Here is a 12,826-nt window from a genome sequence, read left to right on the forward strand (position 1 = left end):
TCAACCCCCTTAATGAGTACTCGGAAGCTTTTTTAAGCTTCCAAAAGAACACCATTTCTGATATCCGCCACCTGAGTGATAAAAAATGTGTAAAATTTAAGAATAATCTCACCAAGCCAGAGCAAAAAGCTATAAAACAATTGCAAAACAATAAAAACATCGTTATCAGGCCTGCGGATAAAGGAGGCGGTATTGTCATTCTGGACTCTAGCCATTACCAGCTTGAAGCCGCCCGTATCCTAAATGATACACGCACTTATAAAATCCTAAAGAAAGACCCCACTAACGCTTATAAACTCAAATTAAAGGGCCTAACATCAAAAGGCCTAGAATTCGGATATATAAACAAACAGGAGTTTGATTATATCAACATCACCCATCCAAGGACCGCCGTTTTTTATTATTTACCTAAGATACACAAATCCCTTTCTAATCCTCCAGGGAGACCCATTACATCCGGCATACATTGCCTCACCTCTAATTTATCAAGATTTGCGGACCATCACCTCCAAAACCTTGTCCAAAAACTCCCCTCGTATATTAAGGACAGCAAACATTTATTACAACTACTGCAGAAAATCGTTTGGAAGGACAACTATATACTGGGTACCCTGGACATTACTGCTCTCTACACGGTTATACAACACGATAAAGGATGTGAATCAGCCGCCTACTACTTATCTCATTCCAGTCAAACACCATCAGAACAAATCTCTTTTCTAAAGGACTGTATGTACTTCATTTTGACACACAACTATTTTGTACACAACGAGCACTACTATACCCAGCAATGGGGCACCGCAATGGGGACCAGGTTTGCCCCCAGTTATGCCAATTTATACGTAGGTAGATGGGAAGAGACCGCCATCTACTCTGGAGGCACACTACGCACAAACCTGGTCCTCTGGTACAGATTTATTGATGACATCATATTCATCTGGTCAGGAGATCAAATGTCACTCAATCAGTTCCTGCTAGATATTAATAAAAACGATTACTATTTGGAATTTACATCTCATATTAGTCCCAACCAAATTAACTTCCTAGACCTAGATATATACATCGACAAATGATGTTTACAAACTCGAACCTACTCTAAACCCACGGACGCTAACAGCTTTATTCCATTAGATAGCTGCCATCTACCACAATGGTTGCTTAATATACCACAAAGTCAATATACTAGGCTCCACCGAAACTGCTCTCTATCTCAAGACTTCGAAATTGAAGCAAATGCTCTCACAAAAAAATTCTTGGAAAAAGGGTATCAAGCCACATTTTTGGAAACAACAAAAGACAGAATCCAAAAAATCCCTAGGAGCAGGCTACTGAAAGACAAAGAGCCTAATCCCAAATCCACTGACCACGTTACAATTATAGACATCCCCATAATTTTACAATATAACTCAAATATTCATTTTATTCGTAAAATTGTAACAAAACACTGGGACTTACTTAGAGACGATAAAATCTTAGGGAGCAAATTAGCGCCAACCCCGAGATTCGTCTTTAGAAAAGCCCAAAATTTGGGGAACTTAATTGCTCCTTCTGTGCGCAATCCACCCAAGCACTATAATCACTCAAATACACTCACTAAAAATTTGAGAGGCTTTTTTCCATGTAGAAAATGTAAAGCCTGCAAACACTCACTCACGTCCAAACAAACAAATATTACCATACCACATAAGGAATACACAATTAATGACTTTATCACATGTTCCACACCTGGTGTCATTTACTATTTAAAATGTCCATGCGATAAGGTGTACATAGGACGTACTACACGTTCCATGTTCAAACGCATAAATGAACACCTAAGGAACATTACAAACCAATTTCAAGGACACCCCCTTTCAGTTCATTATGCTGAAATACACGGAAGAAAAATTACAGGCACCAAAATAGTAGGCTTAGAGACTGTTCCAAAAAATTGGAGAAAAGGCAACTACATAAAAATGATGTCAAAGAGAGAAAGTTTCTGGATCTTTGAATTGGACACTTTGAAACCTAAGGGACTTAATGCAGAGATTGAGATCTTTGCTTTTAACGAAGACTGACTGCTGTTCCAGCCTTTTTTTTTTTTTTTTTCTATCAATTAACCATCAAGTATAAAAAGGACCATGGGCAGAAGAACAACCATCCCTGATGAAGAAAGCCGGAGCTTTCGAAACTAGTAGGAATTGGTCCTTCTGCCACACCGTCTTCCATTGAATCACGTGATCTACACGTGACTGTGACGTCACATCAGGTCCTCCTAGGTCCTGCACCAGTTCCACAATTACAAGTGCGGTAAGGTACAGAGCAGTAGTCGCCGGCCGGGACTCTGCTCCTGCATCCCCCGCCCATCCTCCTCTCCAGCTACCCACCCGGGGGACTCCACCATAGGAACGGAGGTAAGAACCGCCCTTTCATCTCCGCTCAGACGGACACTCGAAGACGCAGGCTTCCACCTTCAACATCCAGAAGGTAAGCCCCAAAACCCCCTACCATCAAGCTTCATCATTATCATTCAAGAAACGCGCACTGACCACTACAGCAAAGATCTCTTCTACCAAGGAGGTAGGCTGCAAAACCTCCGAAGCTCTAGCCTACCATAAACAACCAATATAGTCGGCACTCTCTTTTCCCTCCCCCAGATTTCACCCTATTTGTTCCAAGTCCCTCAGTACATTAAGTGAACTACCATTCAGTGCCATTTTTTTTTTTTTTTTTTTTTAACCTCCATTCTTATTCCCTCCTCAGATCACCTAAGTGATCCAAGCATCATCCTATTGATCATAACAGCCAATTGGACTTTGGGGGTCATACCCACCCACCCCCCCTCCCAGCCAGAACATCGGTCCTTTTACCACCTAGGAGCGTGCCCCTATTTTTGGGACCACACACGTTCCCCATTCAAGCAAGTAATAACCTCTACCTCCATCATTTAGAATCAACAATCAACCTCATCCCTATTTTCACCTTGTATTCTCCCATCTACACAGGTCTCCAAAGAACCTTTTAACATCTATTAGTGGGCTCACTCTTCATCCTACCTAACAAGGCTCACATCCATCTTTACTGGTAACTACCATTTACACTCCACTTATTTGTTTGCTAGCATTATACTGATTTTTCTTGTTTATACCTTTCACAGTGTCTTCACAAGGCCTCCCGCCACTTGAGTACTTACACCAAACCTAGTACCTTAGGTAACTACCATTCATCTCTATTCAGCTATTACATCAGTTACCTTCCCTATATTAATTTCCCCCTCCTCCGTTTTTTCTAGACCCAGCAACTGGACTGTCACCCATACTTTGGCCCCCGCTTCCTACTATTATACAAGCGGACTCTTACGAACTGCTAACCAGCTGAATAACCAGGATCTGACAAGGACTTCACTTGCACCTTTTATTCCACGCCGATACCCACCATTTATCTCAATCATTGTCATTACCTCTAGCCATTTTAATATTTTATATTCGTTGTACTTTTAAATTTCTATTGTCATTGTCCTTTTAAACTTTACCATTAAATTGTTATTTTAATTTACCAATCTATTTAGGTTGTTATTCAGCCGCTTTTATATACCTGCTAACACCTGAGATCTAATTACTTTGGCCCACAGGGCAGCGCAAATTAATCTAGTTTTTTATCCAGGTTTCTATCTCTGATACCTTCTGGACAGGTAGTGGCTCCTGTTCTAAAATTTGCTGCATACCCTTAGGACCACCTACTAGCGCCACCGACTGATGCTCATTTACTGATTTTCAGGATTTGTTTTCTCATTTTGTCTTTCATAGTTGAGGTTTACCTATGATGTCAATTACAGTGAGAGAACTTGCACATTTAGTGGCTGACTAAATACTTTTTTTCCCCACTGTGTATATATATATACTGTATACAGTGGTGGCCAAAAGTATTGGCACCCCTGCAATTCTGTCAGATAATGCTCAGTTTCTTCCTGAAAATGATTGCAATCACAAATTCTTTGGTATTATTATCTTCATTTAATTTGCTTTCAAGGAAAAAACACAAAAGAGAATGAAGCAAAAATCAAATCATTGATCATTTCACACAAAACTCCAAAAATGGGCCAGACAAAAGTATTGGCACCCTCAGCCTAATACTTGGTTGCACAACCTTTAGCCAAAATAACTGCTAACAACCGCTTCCGGTAACCATCAATGAGTTTCTTACAATGCTCTGCTGGAATTGTAAACCATTCTTCTTTGGCAATGATATTTGAAGGGTGCCTTCTCCAAACTGCCATTTTGAGATCTCTCCACAGGTGTTCTATGGGATTCAGGTCTGGACTCATTGCTGGCCACCTTAGAAGTCTCCAGTGCTTTCTCTAAAACCATTTTATAGTGCTTTTGGAAGTGTGTTTTGGGTCATTGTCCTGCTGGAAGACCCATTACCTCTGAGGGAGACCCAGCTTTCTCACACTGGGCCCTACATTATGCTGCAAAATTTGTTGGTAGTCTTCAGACTTCATAATGCCATGCACACGGTCAAGCAGTCCAGTGCCAGAGGCAGCAAAGCAACCCCAAAACATCAGGGAACCCCCGCCATGTTTGACTGTAGGGACCGTGTTCTTTTCTTTGAATGCCTCTATTTTATCCCTGTACACTCTATGTTGATGCTTTTTCCCAAAAAGCTCTACTTTTGTCTCATCTGACCAGAGAACATTCTTCCAAAACGTTTTAGGCTTTCTCGGGTAAGTTTTCGCAAACTCCAGCCTGGCTTTTTTATGTCTCGGGGTAAGAAGTGGGGTCTTCCTGGGTATCCTACCATACAGTCCCTTTTCATTCAGACGCCGACAGATAATACGGGTTGACACTGTTGTACCCTTGGACTGCAGGGCAGCTTGAACTTGTTTGGCTGTTAGTCGAGGTTCTTTATCCACCATCCTCACAACCTTGCATTGAAATCTCTCGTCAATTTTTCTTTTCCGTCCACATCTAGGGAGGTTAGCCACAGTGCCATGGGCTTTAAACTTCTTGATGACACTGTGCACGGAAGACACAGGAACATTCAGGTCTTTGGAGATGGACTTGTAGCCTTGAGATTGCTCATGCTTCCTCACAATATGGTTTCTCAAGTCCTCAGACAGTTCTTTGGTCTTCTTTCTTTTCTCCATGCTCAATGTGGTACACACAAGGACACAGGACAGAGGTTGAGTCAACTTTAATCCATGTTAACTGGCTGCAAGTGTGATTTAGTTATTGCCAACACCTGTTAGGTGCCACAGGTAAGTTACAGATGCTGTTAATTACACGAATTAGAGAAGCATCACATGATTTTTCAAACAGTGCCAATACTTTTGTCCACCTCCTTTTTTAGATTTGGTGTGGAATTATATCCAATTTGGCTTTAGGACAATTCTTTTTGTGTTTTTTTCATTGAAGACAAATTAAATGAAGATAATATTACCAAAGAATTTGTGATTGCAATCATTTTCAGGAAGAAACGGAGTATTATCTGACAGAATTGCAGGGGTGCCAATACTTTTGGCCACCACTGTATATTTATATATGTAGCAGTCAAACATTTGGACATTTGGGTACACCTGTTCATGCAATGGTTTCCTTGATCTTATTGGAAAATGCACATTGCAGATTCAGATTATTAGAAATCCACAAATATCTTCCAGTCATTAGTCAAGCTTGCTATGCTGATTGCTAGAGGGTCATCTCACAAACATAGCAGGAAACCATATTTTATTGATTACTATTCTGTTTCAGTGGTTCAGTAATAAGCGACGGAGATATGCATTTCACGGCTTGTTTATTCCACAAATGCTGACTCAAAATTACTGTGTTGATGGTGACTTGGAAGTCAATGTAATGATAATGTTATAATAAGTATAATAGCTCCTTTAATCATAAAACAGAGAAGGGCCTATGCCAGACTCAGCTGTGAATTTTTTGGCCAAAACAAATTATACAATATTGTCCTAATGAAGCTAACTATGACAGTCAGATTATAGGCACCCGAAGTTACAGGGTTACAAAACAGTTTATTATTAAAATATTAAAAATTTCCTATCAAAATACTAAAAATTATTTAAAAAAATATTTAAACTTAGAGCATTATGCTAGGAAGAAATCGTTGCTGGAAGAAGATATCAGACCCCAATGATTTCAGTATTTTTTATAGCAATTTTAGTAAGACAGGCAAGCAGATGATAGACTACATGTTATGTTATGTTATGGTATCGAGCAGCAGGAAATTTGCTGCTCGATACCAGCGCCATGGTTAAAGAAGCACTCCCATCAAATGTTTTATCCCATCAATATACTGCAGTCATCATATTATATAGCACTGTGTACTTACAATTGCTCATTTTGCCTTTCTACCCAGATAATTCTTCTGCTTACCATTAGGCCGATGACATCACATGATTAAAAACTGACTAGCTAAATCCTTCTAAGCTCTATGTAAAAACAGGAGGTTAATATTCCCTGTATAAGTCATAAGTCACTGCAAAAGTCCCAAGAAGAGGAGAATCATTTTTGCAGGGCAAAACTTCTTGATTTTACATAGAGCAGAAAAAAGAGAAGAATTAGCTGGGTAGAAGGACAAAATGAGCAATTATAAGTACACAGTGCTATATAATATGATGATTATAACATATTAAGAGGATAAAAACTTTGATGAGAGCGCATCTTTAATATTTTATAGCCTGCTTTGATTACCATTTAAACAATTTATATCTTTATATCGAGCTTTAATATCTATGTATTTTGTATGCTCAGTATACGTTTTGTTTGGAAAGGCAACAAGATAGGATATTAGTTTACGGAAGAGCTGCTGAAGATCATTGAAAGTTAGTTTTCAGGAGTCAGTTAGCCTTATTGCTGTAACTTACATCTTCTTTTATCGGTAATTTCTACTTCTCTGTGAAGACATTGAAAGCCGTCTGCCATTAGTTTAGGGTCAGACTGGCTTTGTACACACACAGACTTGTGTGCAAGCTCCGATGCATCATTCCCTAATTTGACAAGCACCAGCAGATCTGCAGACCCCGTGTGTCTCATCCTAAGTTCTCCCAGGAAAGGGATTTCCACCACACCAGTAACACTAAGGCCACATGCATATATTGAGCATATGGTTAGGTTTTTACCTCAGTATTTGTAAGCCAAAATCAGGAGTGGGACAATCAGAGGAAAAGTATAAGGCTAAGTGCCCACGATGCACAAATGCTACGGAGCGTTTCTTCATCTCCCTGGCAGAAAAAACGCATGCGGATTTTACATGCGGATTTTACATGCGCTTTTTCTGCCAGGTAGAAGTGTTTGTGAAGCGTTTTTAACATACGATTTCGCATGCGGGTTGTCCAGCGCTTTTCCAAGCGATTTTAGCATCACTTGGAAAAGTGCTTGCCAACTTGGTCACACTATATAAATCCATGCAACTGGCATGGATTTATGTTGTGTGACCAAGTTGCGATGCTGCAAATGCAGCATCAATAGTAAAAAAAAATAATAAAAATGTTGAAAAATAAAAAAAAATTATACTCACCTTCCGATGGCCCCCGTGTCCACTACGGTGCGTCCGGTGTCTTCGGCGGCTCGCGGTGCTCTAAAAAGGACCTTCCATGATGTAATTTAGTCATGTGACAGGTCAAGCGACTGCCGATGTCAGCGTTCGATTTACCTGTCACGTGACTAAATGACGTCATTGAAGGTCCTTTTACACCACCGCGAGCAGCCAAAGAGCCAGCAGCGCCGCCGGGAGCAGATAAGTGGCCATCAGAAGGTAAGAATATGTTTTTTTTTTATTTTGATTCTTTTTTAACTACAGGTACTATGGTACCCGGGTCTGGAGGAGAGTTTCCTCTTCTCCAGATCCGGGTACCATCCACACATTGAATCGCATAATATAAGCATGTGTACGTGTAGTCATGCAGATGTTTTGCGGTCCACTGCAAGTCAATGGGGGCGATTTTGCAAAATTAATGGTTGTGCTGCAGATTTTTCCGCAATGATAATCCGCAGCGGAAATTTCCGTAGCATGTGCACAGCACATGCGGATTATCATTGGGAAACATGGCAGACAACTTAACGAGCGTTTGTAATGCGTTTTCGCGGCAGAAATGGCGCCACAGAAATGCATTAAATCCGCATCGTGGGCACGCAGCCTAGTGGAAACTTGTCACCACTTGTCAAGGGTGTGTCAGATGTAGCAGACAGTCATTCTGTAGCTGGTTGCAGAAGGTCACTTCATTTGGCATTACAGATGCCTTCTTAAATCTGTCTTACTTTAGGACCCAGCAGCTACCTCCCTCCTGCTCTGATTCACACCCTGGCCTGGGTGTTTAAATACTTTCAGTTTGCTGCAGGAAGGCGCTGGTGATATTCACATGTTCTCTTGTGGAGGATTGGAGCTATTGCAGTCTGCTTAGTTCCTCTCTGGTGCTTGGAGGACATTTGGTGTAATCTTTCTGAAGTCGGCTCAAGCTAAGTTTCTTCCCCCCTGTGTTTATCTCCCTTATTGTCTTTAGTTTGTAGTGGGGACTGACCAATGCTCATCACACCCTTCCCTATCCAAGGCCTAGCTCCAGGGAAATACAGGGCTTAGTGTTATTCGCACGCCGCTAGGTTTAGATAGGGGCGAGACAGGTTTCATGAATTCTTTGGAATCCTTGGGGAACCGTTTCCCAGGGCGACTATAGGCTGCAGCTTCTCTCAGGCACACAAGAGATTCAATTGCTGACCAGACACATCTGACAAGAGTCTTCATAAACAGTTTAACAGTGGAGTTTAATCAAGTATGGCCAGTACCATTTAACTCTTTGAAGCAACAGGCTTCACGACAGTACAGTCTATTAAAGCAGGCACAGTAACGTCAGTCTCTTCAGTAGCATAATTCAGCAAAGATTAGATCTTTGTGTAGCACACTGCTATGCATACATATTCACAGGTTTTTCCTTCACAAGGACACAATAGTGCAGGGGATGGTTTGATGAGGGAGATGATCCCTGTGACACGATTCCTTCCAATTCCTTATCTTTCTGCCCAATAATACTGTACACTGTTAGTTCAGGGAGTCTATCTGACCCTTGTTTAGCTTCCCTCCTGACCTTAATTCTGTTCACTTGCCTTCTGTGAGATACAGATCATACACCACCTTTCTCTTCAGCTCCACCAAGATTAATAAACACGTTCCCCACAATCCCTGGGGGGATTGCTAAACACTCCCTGTCTCCTGTGACTGTGTTAACCCCTCTAGTGGTTGGATGCTTCTGAAGCACAAAACTTCCTGTCTCTTGTGACTGTGTTAACTCTTATAGTTGCTGGATGCTTTTGAAGCAATAGCACTACTTCTGCATGTCACATTAGGTTTCCTATTTGGCGTTTGGTGAGTAATCAATATAGGGATGGTAGGGGAGACAGGGTGATATTAGATCAGCCTAGGAGGTCTCCACTCCCCCTTTCCCTAGTGTCTGGGCTCCCTTCCCCTCATCCCTTTGTGTTGTACTTTGTCTTTCCTACACTGTGCGTGACACCAATTTTGCATTTTTTATCCACTCCTGATTTTGACTTACAAATACTGAAGTAAAAAACTCACCAAATACTGAACGTGTCCACACGGCACTAAGCTACAATGAAATGGAGTTGAATTGCTACATATTTTCTATCCATATTTTCAGGCAAAAAAATTTACTGCCAAATATTGTAGCAGCAAAGAGATTTGAAAAGTCCTCATCCACACACTATATTTACATTTTACGAATTGACTTGCCATGTGAATGTTTGAGATTAGTATGAAAATGTAAATCTCCAAGAAACAAATAATTTTGTGGATTTTACAGCATAATCCACAAAAAAAGCATTTTCCACAAACTTTACAATAAAGAATTACCATACTCACCACCCCTGGCTCTTCGGAGGGTCCCTTAACTGTTAACCTGCCTATCACTGTCTTACCTGGTCTCTTGTGATGATCTCTCAGCACGTTTGACATTTGCAATCAATCAGAGGTTGAAGAGGTTACAAGACAAAACATCATAGGGTCCAGGATTATAAAGAGACCATGAAGGGAGCTACCAATGCAGCCTCCAAAGGGTTAGAACAGGAGAATAGAATGTTTTTTATTTTTTATTTTTTTTATTACATCCTCCTGCATTCCACAGAGAAGTCAATAGCAAATCCATCCCAAAATCTGCAAATGAGTCTCTGCAGATTTGCCACTCTGGTTTTCTGTGCAGATTGAAGATTCGCTGCAGAATTTTCTGCAGAAAATCTGTAATGTATGATCATACCTTAAATAGTAATGAAGAGCAGATATTCACAGAGCTCCTCAACTTTTCACACTCATTTTGTCATGTGAAATAACAATGGGCAAATATGAATATTTTTTTTCTTTAAATTTTGCTAAATGTTTAAATATGTGACATGAACGCCACCTATACTTTTATTTTCCAGATTTAGGCTGTGTTCCCACAATGCGTTTTTTAAGCGTTTCCGTAGCGGCAAAAACACTGCAGAAACGCTTAAAAAACGCGTGGTAGAAGGCCTGCCATGTTCCCCAATGATAATCCGCATGTGCTGTGCATATGCTGCGGAAATTTCCGCTGCGGATTATCATTGCGGAAAAAAACGCAGCACTACCAATTATTTTGCGGAAGTGCTGCGTTTTCGCCGCCATTGACTTGTATTAGAACGCATGCATTCCGCTTCACTAGATAAGGACATGCGGAATACATGCATTCCAATGTGCGGATGGTACCCAGGTCTAGAGGAGAGGAGACTCTCATCCAGACCCGGGTACCATAGAAACTGTGAAAAAAAAATTAAATAAAAAATAAAGATTATACGAGGGTCAGTCAATAAGTAATGCCTCCTATTTTTTTTCTCCTTTTAATTGGCAAGAAATTCAAATGCAATTACATAGGTTGAAAACCACAACATTAACGATTAATTTGTCACTTTTCAATATAATCTCCATCCATCTCCACAGTCTTGGTCCACCGTTTAACAAGGGCATGTATTCCAGCATGGTAAAAAGCATTCTTGGGACCCACCGTGCACAAACTTTTCTGTATCCCAGTTGTCCAATAATTTTCATCACACTGCCTTTACTGAGGCAGATAATGCCACACAATTCATCTGCAGTCACCCGGCAGTCACCACGAATGATGTCATCGACTCGCTGAATGTTGCTTGGAGTCACTGCGGTTACTGGCCTGCCACTCCGCATTTTGTCAGCCAGCGGTGATGGCCCTTCAGCTGTGTTACAGCGACGAACCCATCATCTAACAGTACTGACATCCACTGTTGCATCACCGTACACATTTTTCAGTCTCTCATGAATTCGAATGGGCGTTTCACCTTCTGCATGCAAGAATTCAATCACAGAACGTTGTCTAATACGAACATCGATGTCAGCCATTTTGCAAACGGATACAGTCCTGCCACCTGTTGGTGCAGGAAGTTGCAATTGCTGTGGATTGGAGAAGAAGGTTTGAGGAATTGTGCCAAATTCGAATATTTAACATAACTACCTTATTTAAGGAGAAAAAAAATAGGAGGCATTACTTATTGACTGACCCTCGTACTTACCTTCTGGCGGCCCGCGCTGCACTCGTCCTTTCATGTCGGCAGATCGCGATGGACTGAAGGACCTGCGCTGACATCATAGTCATGTGATGGGACACGCGACGCTGATGTCGGCAGGTCCTTCAGTGTACCGCTGCCGGCAGCCAGGACGGAGGGAAGCAAGACAGGGCGGGCCATCAGAGGGTAAGAATATATTTATTTTTTTATTTTTTACCATTCTTTCGGTCACAGTATATAAATCCATGCCGTTTGCATGGATTTATATAGTGTGACCAAGTTGTTAAGCACTTTCCAAGTGATGCTAAAATCGCTTGGAAAACGCTTGTCAACCCGCATGCAGAAATGCATGTGAAGAACACTTCACATCCGCATGTCCCTGGCAGGAAAACGCATGTACAATCCGCATGCGTTTTTTCTGCCAGGGAGATGCAGAAACGCTCAGGAAAAATCCAGAGCATTTCTGCATCGTGGGCACATAGCCTTACTATTGAAAATTTGCCGCCAATACCCAAAATTGGACAGAAATATTTGAGAATTTTGTTTCCCGTAGTGCATCCTTAAAACATAAAGTGGATCACAATTGTTTCTTACAAATCAGTATCATATATAACATGTGAATCCAAAGTAAAATGAAATAAATAAATCAGATTTTAAAAATTTTGAAAGTTATATTCCAAAAGCAAAGTAGATTCCTTATGACTGCTTCTGCAGCAAGGTATATTTTAAGGGAATATGACTTTCTCTCTAGAGCAGCAGCTCTGCCGCCCTCTTATACTCAGATGAATGAAGAAGCCATTTGAAAAGACAGCAGCCCTGTCACACAGAGCTGATGCAGCAAGTGCAGTTTTTTAGCAAGCAGTAAAGAAAAGTAGAGATAAGCGAATAGCTGATTTTAAGCACATCATTAAAAGAAATTTAAATAACCCCTTTTAAGTGAACTGATTCGCAATTTAACACACTTTCCTCTTCCTTCATTTGTAAGCTTTAAGCTACACTGCATTAAGATTGGGAAACTATTGATTGACAGGCTGTGGGTACAGTTTGATAGTTTGCAATAATAAAAGGATGATTCTTCTTTGCCGTTCCGCAGTGCAGTCAGAGACGTGTGCATGAACCCTAATGTTAGCAGATCAAGCATACTAAAAAGAAGAATATGAAGATACCGTATGCTGGAAGATTGGTAAATGTCATTGTGCTACAGGTCCATCAGGTAACAGTAGTGCAAATCAGATAACGATGATAATGAAGAATAGCAGGAGAGGAGGAGGAGATGGGTA

At 40.9% G+C, this 12,826-nt stretch overlaps 1 long non-coding RNA gene across 1 annotated transcript; it reads left to right on the top strand.

Moving 5' to 3' along the window:
• Positions 1-2,280: 2,280 nt before the first annotated feature.
• LOC141258367 (uncharacterized) lies at positions 2,281-3,354 on the top strand. The gene is made up of 5 exons (XR_012318306.1): positions 2,281-2,466; positions 2,743-2,903; positions 2,985-3,063; positions 3,137-3,191; positions 3,272-3,354. It is a non-coding gene; the product is annotated as an uncharacterized lncRNA (long non-coding RNA).
• The last annotated feature ends 9,472 nt before the right edge of the window (positions 3,355-12,826 follow it).

This window comes from Phyllobates terribilis, unplaced genomic scaffold (genome assembly GCF_046119375.1).
Source record: "Phyllobates terribilis strain yellow unplaced genomic scaffold, ASM4611937v1 Scaffold_3__8_contigs__length_932513732, whole genome shotgun sequence".
In the NCBI taxonomy this organism is placed as follows: Eukaryota; Metazoa; Chordata; class Amphibia; order Anura; family Dendrobatidae; genus Phyllobates; species Phyllobates terribilis.